The sequence below is a fragment of the Rutilus rutilus genome, assembly GCF_951802725.1.
Source record: "Rutilus rutilus genome assembly, chromosome: 4".
Classification (NCBI taxonomy): Eukaryota; Metazoa; Chordata; class Actinopteri; order Cypriniformes; family Leuciscidae; genus Rutilus; species Rutilus rutilus.
In genome coordinates this window covers 16,174,309-16,197,543 of record NC_140212.1, presented here as the reverse complement: position 1 = coordinate 16,197,543, position 23,235 = coordinate 16,174,309, and the positions used below count along the sequence as shown (strand labels likewise).

General features: G+C 38.6%; 1 protein-coding gene across 5 annotated transcripts in view; it reads right to left on the bottom strand.

Annotated features, from left to right (window-relative positions):
* The window catches only part of syt1a (synaptotagmin Ia), a 218,285-nt gene that overhangs the window by 91,204 nt on the left and 103,846 nt on the right, over positions 1 to 23,235 (bottom strand). For all 5 annotated transcript variants that reach the window (XM_084406910.1, XM_084406908.1, XM_084406909.1 and 2 more), the window contains one exon: positions 1,903 to 1,989. The gene's annotated coding sequence lies outside the window, so the exon portion shown is untranslated. The remainder of the gene's footprint in view (positions 1 to 1,902; positions 1,990 to 23,235) is intronic.

Sequence of the window (23,235 nt, the reverse complement as noted above, 5' to 3'; positions counted from 1 at the left end):
GCCCTCGACGTTAACGATTCCTCTTATCAATGCCCCTTCTCCGAGTCCCAGCCATAGACCGTGAACTCACAACTTTCGTCATGACGTCAAAGTGATTTGAGCAGAGGAGGTAATCATGGAGAGGAAGAGGCGATCTAAAGCTTATTGGCTTTATTTTACGAAACGAGACAAATTATGCCGTTTGCAATAACAGGGTTTTTCCTGCATTGAACTTGTTTTAGCGCCCGCCAAAGCGATTCGGAGCATTCGGAGAACGTGTGAATAAAAAGTTTCTGTGCCGCTAGATAATCGTATCTCTGCTATCAAACGACAAAAATGGCCGAACGGGGTGGAGTTGAACCGAGTGTCACCTCTGCAACCTGGAGAGGGGGCGGGGTATGAAGTGTCTCATTTGCATTTAAAGAGGCCGCACCAAAATGAGTTGCTCTCAGACGCACATCAGAAAAGGGGTAGAAAAGGGGCCTGTGGAGCTATAATAATGAGGAATTCAGACCCAAGCATTGCAGTTCCGCATTATATAGACCACAAATGTATGATTTATATGTAAAAAGGAACGATTTAATAGCAAGATATGTCTCCTTTAAATGTTTTGCTTGTGTTGTTGTTGTTGGTTTTTTTTTGTCTGTTTGGCAATCATTATACTCCAATATTCGGCCTATGGGCATTGTGCAATATCTCCTTTGGGGACAGTGTCTATTTTGCAATGTTCACTAGTGTGAAGTGTGAAATGCTGTGTTAGTGTATGTATGCACGGCCGATTTGGTTTGAAGTGTTTCTTGCAGTGTTGGAGTGTGTGTATGTGAACAACAGTATCTATTTATTTGACTTTATTCACTGTAATCTAGGTATTGTTAGACTTTATATCCTATAACTCATTTACTATGAGACTTTTATTCACTGTGATTTATTTATTGTAGAATTGTTCACTATTTCCTACGGGGAACATTTGTCTGCTCTGATTGCCAATCAGTATATTATTGTCTAGTGTTTAATAAAATTATATTTGAGTACATCAGTCCCATTTCTGTTCCTTCATTGGATACAACCTGCCTAAATAGTTTAAAGGGGAGCGCTGTTTGGGTTTTCTAGTTTAGATATTCAAATTGTGTGCGTTGGAGCGCCCCCTAGGGGTCACATTATGTTCCTTGCAAACCTAACATTTTACATTTATGCATTTGGCAGACGCTTTTATCCAAAGCGACTCACATAGCATTTCAAGGTACACATTTACATTCTTATCAGTTCTTGCTTTCCCTGGGAATCGAACCAAGGACCTTGGCGTTGCAAGCAGAGTAATGCACACCTACATCTCTATGATATTATGGCTTGGATTCCTTAAAGTATTTTGTCAGAATTTTAAGCTCAGTTAAAAATGGCAAAAAAAGAAAAAAAATTGCCATACCAAAACATCAAAATCTGATTATAACATATACATACAGTATATATGTGGCATTTCTAATGAAACCAAACGGATGAACAAATGTTATTTGCCGCATTGCTACATCACGCTTGGTTAGGACGCTGTGAAAATTCATTCTGGTCTAAGATGGTCTTTTCAGCAGGATGTGTTGGGTGAACGCATGCTGTGTGGAGCTGTGCACAGAAGTTTTGTGTGGTATTCTGACTGGTGTGTGCCATGTGGCTGTGCGGATTAGCAGTGCGTGAGGCATGTCTGGTGTGTATGGCTTGTTTAGATGCCGTGTGTGTGTGTGCTGTGGTTGGCTGGGTGGCAGGTGATAAAGGCTGAGTGGACAGATAGGGGATGAAAGCCGTGCAGGTGTTTGGCTGTGAATGGACAGGGAACCTCTCCAGCCCCCTGGCATTTCTAATGAAACCAAACGGATGCATGCGTATCTCTGTGTGTGTACGTCTAGTCTTTGAAGCCACGGGACAAAGACTAACCTTTAACTCAAGGTAGCTTGCTGCTGAAGCTGGCCTCAGACTTTCTCTCTCACCAAAGTCAGTCACAGGGAGCAGCGTTCTTCTAATCTGCAAACGAAAGAGGAGAGGTCAACAAAAACTAATATTGTATCATAATATTTATATCTTAAAGAAAATCCTGAAAACCATCTTTAAAGGAAGTCAATTAACATTTCCTATGACTATAATCTCAAAAACTACTTAAAAAGCCTACTTTCCATTAATTGTTAATGTTTCTTGGTCAAATAACTAATGCAATAAGAAAGTTTATCAAATCAGGACAAATCAATACATATTTTAAACTTTAGACACAATACAGCTTAAATCTTGCTTAACCTGTGCAACATACTGCGCAAGGAGGAAACAGGAAAATGTTCTTATGGCACAATCAATAGACTCAAATGCAAGCATTAAGAAATAACCCATAAAGCCAGTGTCATTTCCTCCTGTTGATTTTCCAATCAGCTGGGTAATCTCACTCTCTCAGTGGGGAAGACGAGTTCGGTATCGACAGGTCGGTTTCACAGCTGACGTCCTGCGTGTTCATTTGCGGGCTACTTGAATTGTGTAATGTGCTGTGGAACTGAGATAAAGAGCATTCTAAGATCTCCGCACCACAGGTGCTTCCTGTCACTGGGGCATAGGCTAAAAATGCTGCCTATAGAGCAGGTGAATAAGGATGGAGTAACAACACTTCACCCTCAAGAAGGACTCTGGGATAGTTATATACTCACTCTCATGTCTTTCTAAACCTGACAAAAAAAACAAACAAAAAAAAACTAAACCCACCACAGAGGTAGTCTATATGAATTGTGCATTATATTGCAAGGAAGTCATATGATAGATGTGGATGAAGAACAGACTGAAATTTAAGTCATTAGCTGCATCTGAAATCGCATACTGTCTGAGCAGGTACTACATTTGGTAAAGTAGTTCAGTACCATTAAAAAGTATGTTCTATATAGTATGAATATGAATAGTAAGAATGATAACCGGATGTACAACATCTGCCATGGCTTTATCGTGTAACACAGCGTTGATTGCATTAAATCAATTCGATTCATAATGTAACTCCTAGTAAAGTAGAATCTGTGTGAAAGTATTAGATCATCCAGACATTTTTCACCTACTGTCTTTTGAATATGATTTCGGACACACTACTCTTTTGGCATACTGTTTTTCACATACTATCTAGTAGGGAAATCACCATATTCAGAAGCAGTGACTGAAAGTCGTCCCCTCCACTGTAGCTCTCAAAAGTCATTTGTGCATCTGCATATTGCAAATAGCAAGTCACATTCTCTTATGATATATGAGAAACCATTGTCATTTAATGATTCACGAACGGTCTTTTCATTGAATTTGTTGATCTGGTTCACAGATCTGACTAAATCTGTTCATGAATCAGACTGGTCCAGTTCACTAATCAACTCAATGATTCAGTAGCAGCAGATCGTTAGTTAACAGCTCACTGGAGGGGAAGATTATCAGTGAATAATAACTTTAGTAGCGAATAATTAATGAAGGTTTGTTTCTAACACAAAGCCATCACATGACCTCAGAAGACTTGGAATATAGTATAGACCACAATTATGGTGCTTGTTTGGTGTTTTTAGCCACAGTCACTATGATCTACTGTTGTACTGAAATTAGTGTAGCATGTAGCGATTCTTCAAAATTGTTCTTTTGTGCACTAAGGAAAAAAATACGGGAGAACATGAAGATGTTAATAACAATTTTCATTTATGGATGAATTATGTCTTTAAGATGACACACATGATTCTACAGAAAGCAAACAGCAAATTATTTTCAGAGCGCACACATTTGATTAAAGCTATTTGAATACTAGGACGAACTGTGCTATTCAACGGGCAGCATGTTGCTGCCAAGCAGAACAGATTGTTGAGGTAACTATTTAAAGTAATCAAATGGGCAAGCTCACACAGCCTAGATCGTTTTCGTCTTTCTTTAATGTGAAAATAAAAAAGTGATTTGTCTTTGTCAGTGGTGGAGCCCAGTTATTGATAACATGGCGTGCATACAGCAAAAGCTAAGAGAAAGCCTTGGAGGTAGGGGGAAGAAACAGAGTTTCTCATCCATATCCCCTCTCTCCTTAGAGGCTCTTTATCCAGGATTTGATGCACAGATTAAAAGCTATTACTTTGGACTGGCAGGTGCGGAAAGGCAATGCATGGAAAGACAATCACATATGGAAAAAAAGACAACAAAAGCCTGGCATTTTATCAGTCGAATAAATTATACCTTGCTGGCACTGGGACAAAAATCCCAAGGTCTACTGAATTATTTCCTTGTATCAACATAAATGGGGGAAATCATGAAGAAGGAAGCGCAACCGGTGTTACAGTTTACTTGCACACTGTCTGCATGGTTTAAGTGCCGATTCACCAAAGACATTATGCTAATCAGATGACAGCGCAAACAATGCCAGCGCAAATCCATCCTGTGAATTGGTTCTGAGTGCTAGATTGTGACGGATGCAGCAGATTTCCATGACATCGCATATTTTACTGAAACTGCACAACATCACTCCTGCATGATTCAGACACATTTGAAGCTGCTGTCACGATCAGAAAATGTACACAAACAATTTTTTTTTTTTTTACATAAATACACTACAATTTAAATGTCTGTGGTGGGAAAGATTTATAATGTTTCAGAAAGAAGTCTCTTTAGCAAAAACACAGTGTACACACAATTTTAACACACTTTAATAATTTTTTTGTTATTTATTCCTGTAACGCTCAAAATGTCTTTATTGTAACTTTTGAATAAATTGAATGCATCCTTGCTGAATATAAGTATTGATTTCTTTCATAAATTCTTTCATAAAAATGTTTGACTTTAAACATTATTTAAATATTAAATAGAAGCCTAGGTGCGACTAACAATAACTGGATTTCCATCAAACATCAAAACGTGAGGCGAACGTTTTCAAAGTGTGCAAAAAACAAAACAAAAAACAAACAAATGCGAATTATTTGCATTTTAATCAAGTTGTTCGAGCGGATGACGGTGGTATTGGTACTACCTAGTAACCAAAAGTAAATAAAACACCATCAGCAGAAACAGCTGATTAGTCATGTGGGTTTAATGTTCGCTACGTCAGAATTTATTCGGCAAATGCGTTTCCATCTCTCATTATTCGCAACTCTTTTTGCGAAATTTGGCGTTTCCATTAATCGTTTCTGATGCGATACTTCAAAATGCACGTAAAAACAGGGTGACGGAAACATAGTTATTGAGTGTATTTACTTGCACAATCTTACACAATCCCTGCTTAACCTGACAAGGTCATACCTTAAATGGTGTTTTCTTGGGAGGAGCTTATGAACTGTTTAAGTAAAATTGTTTAGTGAATTTGCCTTTCCGTTTTGGAGATTTGTCAACAAGGTAGAGCATGGTTCCCTTATACCACATGAACTGGTAACTAAAAAAAACTATGTAAACTGCTGAAGATCAACACATAATTAGAAAAAGAATGAATGTCTCTGATGTTGACCCACACTTTGCGGAGTGCTTTCTGTATCACTTGTCTCGGTTGGCTGGCTGTGGCCGTGTTCCAGCTTTGAGTCCATTAGAGTTGCTTTGAAACTACTTATGTGAGGTCTGAACCGCTGCCAGAACGAACAGCTGCTTCGGTGTGTAAATCATCTGTATAATGCAGAGGCTGTAAGCATGAGAATGCCCAGCCTCCCTGCCCACCAATCAATGAAGCGCTAGCAATCTGACAGCTCCTACCGACAAGCTCTTGAAACAAACGACACAAGTGACACAATGACGGTCCCTGAAGCCCATTTGTCAGCTGTCTACCTCACCAGTTAATTAGTTTCAACAGTTTTTTTTTATGTTTGTGGCCATGAAAGAATGACTTGTCATTCAACATCCCTGTCTCTTATAGTTTCCTTTCATAACTGGCTTCTCTCTTCATCCCTCTTTCTTTCATTCCTTCAGTTCAGCTCTACTTCATTGTTTCTGTTTGGGAAGCTGTCGTGTCCTCATTCACGTTCTTTGCAGTTCTTGCCGAAAATGGGGTCGCATTAAAATGAGAATGAAATGTCAATGTTAAATTTGGCAACATATTGCCATGTGGTTTAAGTCAGCCTTCTATTTACTCTTACATTTTAGTCTTTTGAATATTTTCAGATCTAGTCTAGCTAAACTATTTCATTTAGTCTATGTGAAGTAGTTTTGTTTGCAAAAATGACACTATGTATTTTGTTTGCTATCTATCTATGTACATTTGTTTTTCAGCTGTTTCATTACCAAATCATTTAATGGCCAGCAAAATGCAGTGTTGCATATTTTGCAATTTCAAATGTTAATCACATTATTATGCTTTACCTGGCTGATATTTCCTTTTCATTTTTATTTCTTAACAGTAAACTTAGACTTTTTTTAATAGCTTTTTTAGCTTGTGTTTTGTAAGTTAAAGTTATTGCTAAAGCTACTATTGCTCATACTTATATAGGATTAACAGTATGGTCACATTAACTCAATTTTGGCTACATTTCACGACCAAGAAAGGTTCATTGTCTGTTGTAGTGTAGCAATGTATGAAGCCCAGCTCACACTGAAGTCACTTTCAACTCAAGCAGCTTTCTGTTGGTCAATGTAGCGAATCACGGTGACCAACTTGAACCCATTGTTGTTTGGGGAAATCTTACACCAAATCATCACGTGGATTCCTAGTGAAATGAATGGATTTCGCCAGCAAAAATTAAACTGCACCTTAAGGGTTTTCACAACCTAACACATGATTTCTTGTATAGATATGAATAGCGGAAAATAAAATGATGTTGTTAATTTACTTTAATCGGCTCAGATAGTGTGGCTTTTGTGATCTCGAAAAATACCCTCAGACTAACATTGACAAAGGGATACAAGGCATAATATCATAAAGTTCTTTGGACTTCACTAGTAAGTAACCACCTTAGCAACCATCCAAAAAAACGCATAACAACTTCACAGTAACACCCTAGTAACCACTTAACAACCTAGCATCACAGCAGTGAGTTTTGCACAGGCTAATGCACTCACATTCTCTTCTTTCTTTTTCCTGTCGAAAGTAACAGTGTGATTTACATGCTCTGTTTTTGTTCTATCATCTGCATTTACCTCAGCTTAGCATTTCTCATTACATGCCTGTGCACAGCATTCCTTTGAAAGGTCAATGACTGTAATATAACTGAAGCTTGTCTTGAGTTATGTTAGCCTACAAACAGCCAGAATGCGTTTACACACTATCATGAGGCCACCCAGAGCAACCGCTGCAGATGGCACTGTGACATATTTCATATCCATGTGATTCAGAACAGAGGGAAGGGGATTAAACTCAATCCATGTCTTTTAATTGCTTTCACGTCCCGATATGTAACAACAAGCAAAGGAGATGGAGACAACAACTATTTGGCCTTTGATTCAAAACTGTGTAGGAGCAGTAGTGTGTATGACAGCAGAGATATTGCGATTATAATGCAGTTTGAGCTTTGAGTGGTAGAGCCTGCTGACCCATGTGACTTGCCACTGCCAACTGTGACAGGCATCCATTTGATGATTATCCAGAAAGACACCCAAGACCCAGTTATGTCTGTTGGTGTGCATGTAGGCCCATGTAGTACATAGATACATCCTATACTATTTCCCAAAATAGAGACCCCAAAACGAGACATAATTAAGTTTTCATTTTTAAGGGTATTATAATGTTACACTCATAGGTGTCATTTAGAATGGTCCTGCCACTTTTAGCCATGGCCAATTTTGTCCTCAACAATTTATGAAATGGCTCACTGCAGAGATGTGTCTAAAAGAGAAGCAGCACGAACAATTGTCCAGCAGCAGTTTCACTGCATCCGTTAAAACGAGTGGAGATCTGGTGCTAGAATTTATTTGTAATGTTTTATGTTGTCATCAGTGTTGAAAAAAGGGACAGCAGCAATGTTCTCTCCTCACACTCCATTATATCGATTTTCCACAGCTCGCTATCGATTCTAGTGAAACCACTAGACAAAATGCAAACAAATGTGTTTCTGCTGCAAAAATAAATCCACTGACATACAGCTGCAATTTGGTATTAAAATACAAAATTATTTTTGGCCAGATTAGAATCATAAAATCATAATCTAAAGGAATTCATCACCACCATGCATCCAAGATCAAAAAACACTTTAATTTTCCCATAATATAAATTGCACATCACCTAATTTCTCAAAGAGTCTGAAACCGGTTCCTTCAAAGACCGTTCCTGGTAGCTATAGAAGGGCTGCCCTGCACATGCCTAGATCTGGCCCCGTTCAAAGATCCAATCTCTCTAAACCCCTCTTTTCTGAGAGCCTACTCTGCTCTGATTGGTCAGACAGCCCAGTTTATTGTAATTAGTTAACCACTTACAGGGCATTGTCAGAACCGAAACGCCTATTACCATGTGAATTTCAGCTTTAGAGGCTTTCTCAACGCTTGATACGCAGTGACAAACAAAATCGGTCGGTTTTTCCGTATCAATTCCAGCGCGAGTCCTCATCTTTTTGAAGTGCATGCAAAGTGTATATGCAGCGCTGAAAACAGCGTCAATCTCTTCCGTGCCTCAGCTACAACATGAGAGTCAAAGTAGACATTGTTTGAAGGCAGCCAGTGAAGAGCAGAATTTGTTACATTGTTACATGGGTATGTAACAGGAAGTGAGACTGGAATTGCTGATGACTCGTTTCAGCAGTTCAGAATCCCTTTATTTGTTGTGCACTTTAACCTTTAAAACTTTAAAACAAACCATCCGCATGAATGGAAAAAGCATAACATAGAGCCAAATCAAAAACAGCATTTAAAAAGGCGCTGTGACCGACACTGACCATATAACTTCAGTTTTCTCAGAACACACAATGACCTCACTAAACAGTGAAGGCACGACTATAAGAGCAAGTTATACTACTACTACTATTACTACAAACCTGATCTCTTAGAGTGGACTATTATCAAAATATAATTTTTGTAATTGCAACCAACATGTCTGTGCAAATAACGGAGACATATTTCTCTATTAATAAGGATATTCAAAACTTACAAGTATAATCTGCCTCAAAGTTTGCACTCATTGGGCGAAAACTCATCCCAAAATGCTGAAATACAGCTGGCGATATCTGCTAAAAGAAACAGATCATTATGTTTAGAAACGGCTTGGGCAGCTTTCACCCTGGAGTGAAGCAGAGCAGGTTGTCAGAGATGATGGGAGTGTGATTGTCAGACGAGCAGTGTGCACTAGCTTTGGCACATCATGCTGCAATCACAGCAGAATAGCTGGCTAACAGCCTCCGAAATGATTGGGAACCATCCCTCCCCCCAAACCTCCAAAGCCTGTGTCCAAAGCGTGAGACCTCCTCAGCTGGAGGGAGACTACAGCCGACCATCTGCCTCGGCTCATTATAAGGAGGTAACCTCAACGGTGACGTCGCAATATGTAAACATGTGCCGTTAGGGATAACTTGGGCAGAGCACAGCATGACAGACGGCAATAAATGGATTGGTGACTTTTCTTCTTTTTTTCTTGCGTTGTCTCCAACATTCATCTCCAGCTATTTGATAGTCTGATATTGGAAGATGAAAGCAGCTCATTTGAGCGAATGTGTCACTCCACCCTGCTGATTTCCAACGAGTCGCTCTCATTCGGCGATTTAAGTTACTCTTCAGGCACTGTCTGTCAGCCAACAACAACCCTTCCCTTCTCTCCCCACTGCCACTCCCCAGAGACAAGGTTTTCTGGCTTCAGAAGAATGACATTCACAAGTCATACGCTGTGCTCACTGTGGCCTTTCATTTAAAACAGAGTGTGTGTGAGTGTGTGTGTGTGAACGTCAGGGCCACAGTGCTATATAAATGGACTGAGGGGAGCCTAGTGAGTGGTTTGATGGAGGAATGGATGACAAATAAGAACAGTGAGATGCCTTTTATTCTTGCCAGTTGAGTCTATCCATTCCTCTTCTTTTTCTATGACTTTTTAAATCTGTTTTCTCCTCAAGGCCGCCCCCCCACCCTTCCTTCTTTGACGTGCCGCTGTGCTAGAATCATAAGTCTGAGGGAAAGACATGCCGCACCCAGTTAAGAAGCGATTTCAGCGGCGTGCCTGGATTACTTATCCCGACGTGACACATTTGCCATCCTCTGCCTCTCTGCTGTAATAGCAGCTCCCGGAGTGAGTAATTATAAACTCAAACGTTTGTGTTAAATCGCAACCTCGTGGCACAGCTCCGGAATCTATTCCATGTTCACGACTAATAAGACAGGATTGTCTTTGGTAATCAACAAAAAGATGCCCTGCTTTGGAAGAAGACAAATTCTCTTTCTCATTTATAAGTATGCTACACATATTTGATAAGTGTGCCTGTAGAGGAAGAATACTACTAGTATATACTGTAGTGCCCTGAAACAAATTAGCATAGTTTTAAAAACAAAACCAACAAAAATATAATTTGCATTTTTTTGTTTTGTTCTAGCACCACATACTAGTATCAATAGCACTTTGTCTTTTTGTATTTTATATACACATTTACTTAAGAAGCACAACTCTATAAGATATGGTCAAGAATATTTACCAGTTTGTATTAAGATTACATTAAATATATACTTTTATTCTTGTTTAAGCATAAATCGGACTAAATCATGCTTAAAATGATTTTTTTTTTTAAACGGGAGAGTAAATAGGCAATTTGGAATGAAAAAAATTAACAAGTCATTAAAGTACTGATTAAAAAGAGTGTTATTTTTCAGTGCAGATTTGTGTATTTGTGTTTGAGATTTTAAGGCAGACATGAATGAAAAACAAGCCAGTGCTTTAAGTTCATATAACCGGTACTGTTAAAACATCATGAAAAACCTTGATGTGAAAATGATTCATCCTGTAGATATTATTCTCATCCATCCGTCCCTTCAATAGCTTTGTCCTTGTGCATCACAGCCGTTCCCATAAGCTGAAATATATAAATAATCTGCCTCAAATTGTGTCTTTTCATGAGGACTCATGCCCTGCGCCTCATCAGCTCCAAGAAAGTGGACTTAAGGCCATCCATTCAAACCCTCTTTTTCAAAGAATTACCTTTGGCATTGCAGTATTTCCAAGGCAGCCGAGAAGGGCTTATTCTCGAGAAGGGCTCTGTCCTCTACTGGTAGTGCCAACAGTGTAAACAAGATTTACCTTGATAAAGACACGTGATGCTTACCCCTCACTTAAGGTACTTTATAAATGATTCATTCTCAACCGAATGAGATGCAAAGAACTTCAGACATGGCCGATCACAAAGCGATCACAACCATCGGTCTGATCATGGGGATTACTGGTAAAGAGTACTCTCTTCACAAAATGAGGGGATTGGGATGGGAAAAGAGAAAATAAAGTGCTAAGAAAATGGTGCACTGGGTACGTTTCTTCAAGGGTTACATGACCAGCTGAAACGTGTCACTGATTTAGTAATCAGCCACATCCATTAGGGACAAATGAATGCTTTCCTGAAAGAGAGTACTGGCAGAGGCTTGTAAATGGACAACATCCAAATTAATGAGCGGTGTTTAGAAAACTCTCACAAACAATAAGTCTAGAAGGGCATAATATGAGAGAGACATGCATGGCTTTTATCACAATTTGGTAATAATCTTTGTCATTAACCTTTGGGAACTTCCAGTGTTACTTACATATATAAAAAGTTAATACATAATACAAAAGGTCTTGTGTAAAAAGGTCTTGATTGTAAATGTGTGGGAAACAGGGGAAAGCATAGACAACGAGCTTAAGAAAAATTCAAAATCCAATAATTCCACCTGATTTTTGTTTGTTTGTTTTCCAATAATACATCTACAAATCCTTAAAACAAGATTGCTGCACTGAATAAGATATTAAGACTTATCATAGATTGTGTCCTGGAAATATTGTCCTGGAGTATTTATTCTTATTGCAATGACTTTTTTTTTAAAACTTGTTTTTAACTTGTTCACACTTGACAATAAGGGGAAAAAAGTGCAGAAAGACTAAATGCATCCATATCAATGATACATTCTCTAAAAACAAATCTCGATATCTTATGCATTGTTAATTTTCACAGAAATGTATTTTGCATCAAGGATTTTAACAGAAAAATTAAACAATTGTATAAGGAATTTTGTTAAGAAAATGATATTTGTAGGAAACAAAGCTAAGTGTCATGATTCATGTCTTGTGTTCCCCTTGTCTTGTGTGGACTTTTACTATTTCCTGTTCTGTGCCATGTTTTGTAGTCCTTTGTAGTTTTTTGTTTATTAGTCTCCCCAGGTGTTTCTGATTAACCACACCCCCTTGTTATCTTGTTTAGCTTGTTTGCCTGTGTATTTAAACCTCTGTACTTCAGTTGTTGTTGGTCGGTTGTTGTAGCTGTTGCTTTCCTGAGTTCCGTTGTTTGCCCTGGATTACCTGTTTGTTTTATTAAAGTCGTGCTTGCATGTGGATTCTCTCTCCGCTTCGTCCTCATTGTTACACTAAGCCTTGAGACAATCCTTTATGACAAAATTCTGAAAAGATAACCAATATTAAATCAATAATTTCAAAAAGGGACTAGACATGCATTAAAGGGTCAGAAGTACGACTCAAAAATGCAGTTGATGTGATTGATAAATTGTTAAGGGGAAATAGATTTATAAATCAGGAAAGTAGATCCAGACAGCACATTCCAGAATCAATGGTTTACCAGAAGAACAAAAATGTAATTGAATTCTTTGAGCCAATGTTGAAAACCCAATAAAACTTTGATTCTTTAACTTTTACTAAAACATACGGTAAGAGCCCACAGAGCATTTACAAAAAGAAGTCCATCATGAAGCTCCACCATAAAAGATGATATTTTAAGGTTGACTTGGGATAAAAATCTGATCTGGTACGGAAATAAAATAAATGACCACGAGTACGCTCCTAAAATGGAATGGAAGGGTTAAAAGAGCCTCAGTAACATGTCACGCTTTGTGCAAATTATGAGGATTCGTGAACCTGTCATTATTTTTGCAATTCCATTTAATGCCACTAGTGGTTAAAAAATGAGACACTTCACTTTAAATACAAGGGCATAGTGTAGACAGGTCTCCTGAAACCAGCCAGAGGAGGTCTGGGTAACAGCCATCTCCAAACCACCTGGCAGGAGGCACATCAGGGAAGCAGTTGCTCCAACCCTCTGCATGACTCCCATTGTTATTGCCAATAGCTTTGCAGGAACAAATCCATTCGAGTTGGGTGCCTACATCCCTCGACCGAAAGCCTGGACTCACCAAATCTACCTCCCATGCCAAACTGGCTCCACCGGGCAACCATTTTGTCACTGAAACAGCCACATTGTATCTAAATCAAAAATTTTCCTGGGACTTGCCAGGTAGTACAAAGGAGATTAAACAGGATGTGTCAAATCATCTCTGGTGGATTAGTCTCCTGGCAAAGGGCATCATTACACACGACGAGGAATACGAGGGGTGGTGTTGTTTGGGGAGACAAGATTTCCACTCCACTACGTCTGGGCCGCCTGACAGTGGGCTCTGTCATGTCCAAGAATGGCAGATTCTCATCACCTACCTCCGTGTTCCTGCTGAGTTTTGGACCCTGCTGTAAGGGTGATGTGAAGTAAAGTGATTGTTATTCTACCATATACATGAATTTACCTAGAGCACTTGTAAGTATGAATATGGATGTCGATGGCTGGGAAAATAAAGCTTGAATACTGATCAAGTGTGACAGAACTATGGACTCTGAACTCCATTTTCAGAGAAAGAGAAGATAAATAAAGGGAAAGTGAGACAGGAAATGAGATAACGACCATCGGAAAGCAGCAGTAAAAAGGGAACTTTCTGAATGGTAGAGATGTTTAGTTCAAGATTACCAACTCATCTTCAGTTGTGTCCTTTCATAAAAGATATGTAAATGAAGTGCACTAGGAGTGGGCTGCCAACAATGTTTTTCTCACTAGTTTCATCTTAAGTGATCATTATCCATGGGTTTGGGGAGAAATAGCCTCAGCTGCATGGCCAATTTCATAGCCAATTCACAAGTGCTCCTCGTTTACAAAATGAGGAGCGGTACGCCATATTAACACTATAAAATTTGATGGCATCACCAAGTCGCTGTGCATAAATTGCTGACAGAGATCAATTTGGCACGAAATGAAGCACCTTGAGAATAATACAACAAACTTTTGTTTGAAAAATCAGCCGGATATGGGTCCGACTACGGGGCTATTCGGGGAATTATTCATTGCCGGTGTTAGCAATGAAGTCACATTGTTTTTTTTTGTTTTTTTTTATTCATTTCTCTAGCTTTTTGGAGTGTGCATTCAGCTATTATGTCTGGAAAGGACAAAGTTGCATTCTCATTCCCCTGCTGCAAGATGGATCCTCACTAAGCGCGCTCTCAGACATTGTTCCTAAATAGGGTCTAAATTGTTACAATGTAGCAATTTCTACTCAGGTCAGCTAGAACACAGGTAACATTTCAATATGGACTAAACTTTGTTCATATATGCGAGCAAACTGCCCTCATGCTGAAAATTTTGAATGTCGTGATGATCTCTGTCCAATTGTGTCCATACTGTATATGCCTACATGGGATGCACTGCTATAAAAATTCTGTCCAATACTGATAATTATTTAATAATAACGACAATAATTAATAAATTATATTCTATTTTGCCTACATAAATAAAAAATTAAAACCAAAAGTTTTAAATCGTTAAATCGTAAATCACAGCATGATAATGTAAAGTATGAAATATGAATATTAATTCTGAGATTTGCTAAAGATTAGAGTTTCAGCTCATGATGCACCAAAACTAGACCGATCATCCAAATCATCCAAAATCTTTAATAAATAAACAAAAAAGTGCCAGGAAATGTGTAGAATTATTTATGTGGAAGAGTAATACAGTTAATAAGGTTTTCACAGATTGTGGAAGTAACAAACAGCTGGAGTAAGGATGGGATTTGAGTCTGAAAACATCTCAAAGGCAACTTTAAAGTGGTCTACTATTCATAAGGGGTCTTCTTGGTTTAGCACAGATGTCAAACAGATGTGCGTGAGAGCGCATAACATCGAGTTGTGCATGCAAAGTCTAGTGTTTCTACTAGATTTCATTTGTGCATTTCTGTGGGCAAGCCTTTCCAACTGGGGAAGAAAGGAGGTATCCATAGCGACGATAAGGATGGGCCCATACTGCCCGTGCATAGCATGAGTGGCATCTCTTAGCTGGGAGCTAGCAGTGCCAGTTTTCCACCTCACTGCCTGATTGGAGGAGAACAGGAGTGAGGAGGGGGTCTTGAATATGGCTCACAGGAGAAAAGAAATAATTGATTTGGTGTACTATCCATACATGCCTCTGCTCCTTCTCTTGTAACCTTGTGACAAAGTACAAGGAGCGTCAGCACCGGCATCATCAAACGCTAAAGACAGGAAGACAAGAGCTGAACATACCACTTTGATCACCTGTTCATTAGCGCCCTTGACCAGCAAAATCAGTCAGCCTTGACTACACTAGTAAATCTTACTGATATGGTTAAACCAATAGCAATTACCACTAAATAGCAACCTCAGAGGCTCTAAATTGAAATAAATAAATAAATCATTGAACCATAAAAGCATCATAAAAGTGTTTTGAATATTTAAAGAGAAGCCAGTCTGAATAATCAGTTTACAAATAAGACTGAACCAAATCTTCAGACTCACTGGCTCAATGATTAACAGCTCAATGGAGTGGACAATTATCAAAGAATAATGACATAAACATTGGTCTGTTTCTCATGTTAAGCTATCATATGACTTGCAATATAGTGCACATGTCATATGAATCACATTTATGAAACTTTTATAGTGTTTTTGCTTCCTTTTTGGAGGTTGACCACCACAGTTGTCTTTCATCTCAGTGTTATTTTCAGTATTATTAATGTACTATTATAGTATTTATTAATAGTTAGCTATTTCTAATATTTCTTTGTCATTTTATTTTAATTTCAGTTTTATCAATTTTAGTACTTACCTAATTTCAGTTAGTTGCCAAGGCAACATTTCTAATTCTAATCGTTTTTTTGTCTAATATTTATATTTTATTTCAATAACAGAAAATTGCTTTTTAAATAGTTTTAGTCAACAGTAACAACACTGATTTACTTCCATTATATTTAAAGTTTGACCAGTATATGTGGCGAGTAAATGACCATATTTAAATTTTTGGGTAAACTATCCCCATAATACATTCAAACAAAATTCTTGGTGCCATCCTTTTATATGAGTTGCAGTATGAACGCTACATATGATCCTCCCACCCATTTCAGAGAAAAAAAAAATCTTTCCTTCACTTCCCATCACAAAAATCAGAAGTGGCACAAATCAACTTTCAGAAGTGACATATTTTCAAGTCAAATGAACACCTCGTCACAAACGAAACAGCACCCAGTTGTCATGAGGTCAAGTTGACTTCTATCGAATGTTGTGCACTTCACCATACAGGCATTGTGTGCTGGCACTCTCTCAGCACCAGCAGTATTGGGCTTCATCAAGCCTACACAATGTGCGACAGCAACAAAATGGAGGCTTGGCATTACAGATTTTTACACAAAGCCAATCAGATTTACACCCTCACCTTTTTAATGCGATTTTCCTCCTGGCCTCTCCAAGGGAGGGATCAAAGCAAGCCTAGGCTCAGTAAAAGCTTCGCTCAGGGGCCTGGGCGAGTGACTCAGACTTTCATGTGCATCCTTTTGCTGGTGGTCATTACAGAGAGTGGATGCCCTGCAGATGCCTGTCCTCTTTTCATCTCTAAATGCGGGCCTTTACAGGTGGGCCTGAATGTTGTCTTACCAATTGGGGCCTGGGGAAGGCAGTTTGTGTTGATTGCACCATGGGCTTTGAGTAGAAAAGACACAGGAGCTCGCCACACACTGTGAGGTAGCAAAGGTGAACATAAAACTCTGCACAGGGCACAATGTAGTAAAACCCAGTTACTGGGGGGAAGTGGTAAAGTCTTGTCCCCCACTGAATGGTATGACCATATATCCAGAGAGAGCTTATGAAAAGATTTACTTGGCTTGTTTATTTCCTGCTGATAGCATGCCCTTTGGCAAGGAACATTCAGCTCAGCAGGCCCTACCAGTTTTTGCTGAATACAGGACCCGCAACTGTATATGTTTAGAGTAACTGATTATTAGCACTTAGCTGTAATGTTACTGTATTCAAGGTGAAGATGTTTCTGATTTTGTATCTACCTAGCCTCGCAGCCAAACTCCTGACTATAAGCATTAAAGGTTGGGTAGGCAATTTCAAAGTGGCTAGCAATAGCAAGCTAGCTTTGAAAGCATGAGATCCCACCCTCCCTTCAGAGCCTCTCCAAAGCCACACCTCCACAACGCACATAGCGATTGTGGGTGACGTCACTTCTGTTTGTGTTTGAAGCGAGATCCCAAACAAACCAAGTTAGCTCGCCCCTCCCTCCCGTTTCGTGCATCATGAAAAAAACGATCATGCACATGCATTTCTTAAAGTGACAGACACACGATATTCAGAACGACGTTCTACCTCAATGATGGCTCATTCTGCTGGGTAAGTCATTATAGTTGTTTTGTAACATAATTTTAAAACCAAGTAAATATAATAGCCCATTCAATATTGTGTATTCTAAAATAGGCTAATGCAGAGAATGTTTTTTTTATTTATTTTTTACTTTGTATGCATGAACATTATGTTATCAACTACATAGCTCGCTTCCAGCTTTGCTCCCAGCTAACAGAAAAGTCATTTGAAATGGTTACTAGCAAGGTGTCATAACGTTGCCTATTATCATTTATTTACCTAGTACAGTTCTGTACGAGGGAGAGGAAGAGGGAGAGGGAGAGGTATGATAGACGCTGGCTTCTTCTTCAGCTCCGACTTCGCGTGTAGCCGTGCATGAGCGCAAAACCTCACAACACCCACCCCCTCTCGGTTGATTAGTTGGAACACTATTTATTTTGGTTTTGAGTGGTTGGTGAAACCAATTGTTTTTGTGTGCAGATCTCAGAGCCTAGGCTGCCTACAGAGACGCGTTTTTTTTGACGGCCTGCTTATGGGGCGGGCAGCTAGCGGATCGTTAGGAAAGATTAGATGAATGTGATCATTTATGTTTGGGCCTTTTTTGGGCCTGAAATCGCTGATACAACCTTTAAATTACCTTATGTCTCAAAGCACATAACATTACAATAATAATGAACCTAAACAACCACCTCACTGCTGCAGATTCATTTTGGAGATGATAGTGTTGACATAGAGTCTGAGGACGTGAACAGCACGGGGAAATACGGCACGGGTTGCCGTTGTAATAACGGTTACTACATGGCGTGAACACAGCCTAAGCTCATTGTTTTGTTTCAGGAGGAACTGTAAAAGATGAATGCTGTTTGTTTACGGCACCCGGTGACTGTGTCTACATCACACTGATGAAGTGTGATGTCTGAGTGAGCAGGATGCACGGAGATAAGGAAATACATATGTTGACAGGCAGGTAGGACATCGTATCATTGCACAAACATGTTTTGGTCCTGAGACTTACACAGAAGACACAGTATATGTACATGTTTTAATATTTAGACCACTTCTATTATTGATTGATATCAGGATGTGAAGAGAGTTTAAAACAGTATAACAAAAAGTGTTTATAAAACAAATTGCTATACACTACCTTTAAGTCTTGTACACTTTTTAGCTTATTTTGGGCAAAAAACATCCACTTCCAAGGAAGCGATAATCTGACCAAAATAAAGTGGTCAACTACTGTTTTTGTTTGTTTATGTATGAATGTTTGTTTGTTTGCATGTATGAAATGTATGTAGGCATGTATGTATTTATTTTTTGTTTAGCAATAGGCTTATATGAATTATTTGGTACCACAATAATAGACAAAACAACAAAACATAAAATGCGGTGTGGCTCCTCTACTAGCTTTACAGGACTACAAAATAATAATGAAAAATATGTCTGCAATTTCTGGCAGTCAAGCACTTTAAATTCCAAATTATTTTCTCAATGTGTAATGAATTTGAATTGAGGTAGCAAACAGAATGCAGAAATGTAATTCAAATTGGAATGTAAGGAAGTAGAATTAAAATGAATTGTAATTCCAAATCATTTGTATAACTGCCATTTTGAAATTGTCAAGACAAACTTTGAATGTTGGCTTGACAAAGCCTTGTTTGAAAGCTCAGAAAATAAAAGTTTAAAAAGCCTTCAAAAGTTTGTAGGTTTATTTGCCAGACAGTGTCTGTCTGGGAGTGCCGTCTGAGACTAGTATGTATTATAATATCCCTTTAGATCATTCGAAACCATGATTATCTACTAGATAATTGTGCTAGCAACAGCAATATCATGGATAAAAGCATCTACCAAATGCACGAATGTAAAAATGTAAATGTGGTAACTACCCCACCCAAGGTAGCTGTCTTTCTGGCTGTTGTCGGCATAATGTCAATCTCTAGAACATTCTATCTCTCTCTCTCTCTCTCTCTATTCCAGCTGGCTCTCACTGAGAATAAAATCATGCTAGAATGCTTTCTTCAGCCTCTCTGGGGAGATGGTGTGACCTGGACATTGTAATGTGCCCCAAGGCAAAAGGCCAAAGCAGAAAGGGGTTGACATTTCCAATATGCTACTCGCTTTGGGAGAGGAAGAGGAACAGAGCAAAGGAGATAAGACATAGAGAATGGAGAGGGGGGATGTGAAAGAGTGAAAGCAACAGAGGGCACAAAATTTTGCAGATAATGAAATCGTGTAGGGCATCATAAAGTGTCAGATTTAAAAGCTTTCCGTTCTCACGTTTTAAACACAGTAGTGAGTGTTTGTTTATGTGCTGTCCATCTCACATTGGTAATGGTAGTATACCGTGATTCCATTCAAGACTCCATAGCAACATCACACATTATCTTCTCCTTGTCTCCTCTCCGAATTCTCTGCCATTGTTCTTCCGAGGTGTGAAAAGCTGTGACGTGGAAATCAGAAATAACTGCACATTCTGAAGTTGCTTTTTTGTTTCTTAGCAACCTCCTTTAGTTCCGCTCTAATAACTCGGAGCTAATGATGACGTTTAGCTCTTAATATGAAGGGAGTATACAATATGGCTGTTACCTACACTACGCTCCAGTGCATAAAGCAAATCAATGTATGGACAGGCCAAATTGGTTCCTTACAGATTTATGAAGTAATTGGAAGGGGCATGTCTGCTTATCAAGTATGACATCAGGGGATCATGATTTCCATATGTCCATGGTAATATTCTTGAATTGCTTCGCTATCATAATCACTTATCAATGTCCATTTTCTTCCTTCAAGGCTGCTACAGCTTAGGTTTGAGAGGCCTGGATCACTTGAATAACGGCTGTACTCATATGCAGCTTTCGTGTGAAGTTCCCTATCTGACTTGGAGGTGTTTGAGACCTCCCTTCTCATCTCAGACTCTGGTTCTTCTTAAGGGATTCTCTGGCTTTGACAGGTTGTGGGTACTTGCATAACTGTCAGCGGATCTTAGAGAAACTCTTACATTAGTTCTCTCTTCCTCAGCTTCTAGCGTCTTGCTTTACCGTGTCACACTCATCTCAGCAGGTGCTCTTCAAAAAGCCTATTTTTTCTTTGCCAAAATGATGAAATGTAGTTTTTGTTTTGATGCTGGCTAAAACATGGTATTGATTCAAAGAAAACTGTGACAAAAATGCTGCAAACGACCACTGGAGACATAATTGCAGTAGATTCAGTCCCACAGACTTGTGAATGGCCTTATCAAGGGAGCCTAGCTCTTAAGCTGTACGATCCCAAGAGACATGTCAAGGTTATTTTAAGGTCATTTAGGAAACAAGGCATAAATCGGTACAGGGAGCAGATACACAAAGAACAAAAGACAAGACAACACACATGGGGCCTGCAATTTTTGATAACCTTGACAGCTGTTTGAAACGAGAAATCAGTTGAGACACATCCAGCACTGTAAAATTTTTACTGAATGTGACCTGACTGCTGCCTTTTTGTAGGTACTATCTTTCTTTGTAAGTTAGCTTTTTGTATGACTGCCCTCGGAATGACCCCAATCCCCCCTAAAAGAATATTCCTGCCCCAATACAAGTTAAGCTCAAATGGCAGCACAAAATTGTCCCTCTTTTTTTAGTGATGCGGATATCCGATTACTTTGTAAGTGTGCCCTGCCAATACCGATTTTTGCATATTATGATTTTCTAAGAACTATAATTGACAGCATATACAAACAAAAATCTACTTTTTCCTCAATTAATTTTTTTTTCATAATAAAATAAATTATTAAACATTACAATTTCCCCCAAACTGGATCTTCTCTCACTTAAAGGAACACTCCACCGTTTTTTGAAATAGGGCTTATTCACCTTCTTTCCTACATTTAGATAGGTGGGCATAGGGCTGGGCGTTATATCGGATGACACTGTTACGCACATCTCGTCAGTAAAGCCGGTTCCTTGATTAGTAGTAAATCGCCATCACCTGCTTTCAGATGGAGCGACATTTACTACAGAGAGCCGTAGTTCACTGACAAGCTGAGCCATATCGCATTGATTATCACAGACGTATCGTTTTTACGATGGCCCTATTTACCATTGTATGTGCCTCACTGTAACCTCTTTTTTTTTTCAGAGTCAAAACAGGGCAGGGCAGGGCAGGGCAGGGCAGGTGGGCAGCAATGAAAGTCTGATCTCAGGAATGTGTACAGATAAGGAAGGGTAGCAGAAGGACTGTCTGTGTTTGAACACAACAAACAGACTTTCAGAATTATGCTCACATGTTCAATTTACAGCAGACTGTGAGCCAAAGCGGCATTTAAAAAGCATCTGGGCATTTTGGCTCAGGCTACTGTAGGCCAACCTGAGAAGAATCCCTCTTCCCTTTCAATGGAGATCCTATTTGCTGCTTTTGTCCCACATATAGCTGAGACAGCCTTTGGAAATCACGTTTTCACAATGTTTCATGTTTAAAAATGTTCATATTCACAAAACCATTTTACATGCAAAACAATAACCAGACCAAAAAAACAGAATTAAACTACAACGTTTACTATTGGCAATATTTTTGAAAAGACTGCATTACCTATAACAGTGGCCTAAAATAATAGCTTCTCAACTGATGATTAACATTAACCAATACTCCACAAGGCCTAGATGATGTCAGCTAAAAGCCATTTTAGAGTTACACAAGTTTTTTTCCTCTCTGGAATAACATGCACTGATGAATCATGAACAATAAAGACAAAGTACATGTAATAAACTAAGTAGGGTCAATTGTGATTTCATGTTTATCTAAATTACTGGAAGAGAGAGTCATTATTATGCTAAAATGTACATTAGTATTGGATAAATGTGTACATGCGCATGCAGAAGAAGAAGTTCATTCTTGTATTTGTGCAACATTTAAAGGACCATGTTGAAAAGCTGGGTTAAGAGTGGCATTCCTTCAACATCAACGGAGTCTATGAATTTCTTTTTCTGGAATTGCCCAGCTCTGATTGCAAAGAGTGGGTTTAAGAGGCATTACTGTATGATTGAGTTCACCCCATACACTGTTTAAATATTTCTCTGCCCGATTAAGTTTGCTGAACACACAATTTGTATGTAATTAGCAGAGCCGTCAGTGCACAGTCTGACACGTCTGTTTGAGTTGCCTTGCTTACGATGAAAAAGGAACAAAAGCCTGTGCTGCGTCAATTTTATGCTATATCAACTGCCTTTTGAGAATACAAAATGGCTGCCACCTGAACTAAGTACAGGTAGATGTTATCTCATGCTGCATTCCATTTGTCGGATGTGAAATATTTGTACCTGATTTCTCCTTACAAGCATTACATTTAGTGGTCGACCAATATTGTTTTTTTGAAGGCCGGTGGCCAATATAAAGCAGATATATATTTGATATCAGACCATAGTAAAAACACACCCAATAACAACAGCGGAAATCAAATTTATTTTACATACTATTTATTTTACATAATATTTACTAAATTGGAAATTAATAATGAATATGAAAAAATATTTGAACTGGATAAAAAAAAAAAGAATCTGTAAAATAAAGATTAATACTTTCGATTGCAACTTCTTGCTTCTGTAGTCCTATTAAAGTTTTTTTCAAAAAAAAAAAAAAAAAGGTTTAAAATATAAATAAATATATATATATCTTCTAAGTAAACATTGTAACCAACAGTGCACTCAGTGATCTGATAATAGACGTGTGCACTGGAAATAATATTTTTTTCAAATAAAGAACACGTAGCACTAATTTTGCTA